Genomic DNA, 1,041 nt, shown 5'->3' on the forward strand with positions numbered 1-1,041 from the left:
CTCCTGTGTGCTCTTTGCTGCCAGAGAGAAGACCTGGGGTTGGAAAGAGCTGGGCCTTGGGGCAGATGATCAGATTTGGGGCCTGACCCCAACACTCAGGTTACAAGTGGGTTCTTGGGAAAAGACAGTTCGCCTCTGACTTCCCCTCTGAAAAACAGGCTCATGGGCTCAGTGATAACATGCCCTTTCCCCTCCTGGGACCTTCATGTGAGAATCCCAGAATAATGCACACCAAGGACTTTGAAATCTAGCCCAGTGCTTTTTGGTCACCTGCTGTGTGATTCCGACAGCCGCCCCCAGTGTGGATGACGGCTGGGGCAGGTCACTGAGCTTGGAGGCCTCAGGGCTTGCTCAGGCAGCGGTTGGCCTGTGGCTTCCGTGACCAACACAGTTGCTCCCGTGAGCCGCACCACTTGCATGCACCCTAACTGCGTACCTGCCTGTGGCCCCAGGTTGCCGTTTCTGCTGGAGCGGAGGACGGAAGTTGGCAGAGGGTCTGAAGGAGGGGAAGGCACCCCCAGGCAAGAAGGTGAAGGGAGAGGCTGGAACAAGCCCTGGGTTCTGGTCACTAGGAAAAGGACACTGGATCTCTGGGGAGAAGGGAAGCAGGATATTTAGATTCTCCTTGCCCACACCTGGGAGAGACTGGAACCCAGGCCAAGTCTTCTGGGGTGAGTGGGAAGCCAGGGCTGGAAAAGCGGTGACACCTAGAGGTGGGCGCGACTGAGCAATCGTGACCGAGGGGTGGCCGTGGAGGTTAACAGGGCAGTTGTGGGCCCGGCCCCTGCTCTAGGGAGGAGCTTCCTGGAAGCCAGGCTTCTCCAGTTAAGTCAGAGCCACAGCCACACGGAGCCTGGGCTGCCCGCCCTCATGAATGCCTGTCCCACTTCCACAGGGAGCGATGCCTCTCGACCACTACCCACAAGTAAAAAGCAACAATTTCTTTTCAAAGCATTGAAAAGAAATGCCTCTAAACAAAGCATTGATGTACCAACTTATAATTTAGAGCAAGGAAAAGAAAAATTTTAAATGCAAGTTTTT

The sequence above is a fragment of the Sturnira hondurensis genome, unplaced genomic scaffold (assembly GCF_014824575.4).
Source record: "Sturnira hondurensis isolate 20B ecotype Veracruz unplaced genomic scaffold, ASM1482457v3 Scaffold0001221, whole genome shotgun sequence".
NCBI lineage: Eukaryota > Metazoa > Chordata > Mammalia > Chiroptera > Phyllostomidae > Sturnira > Sturnira hondurensis.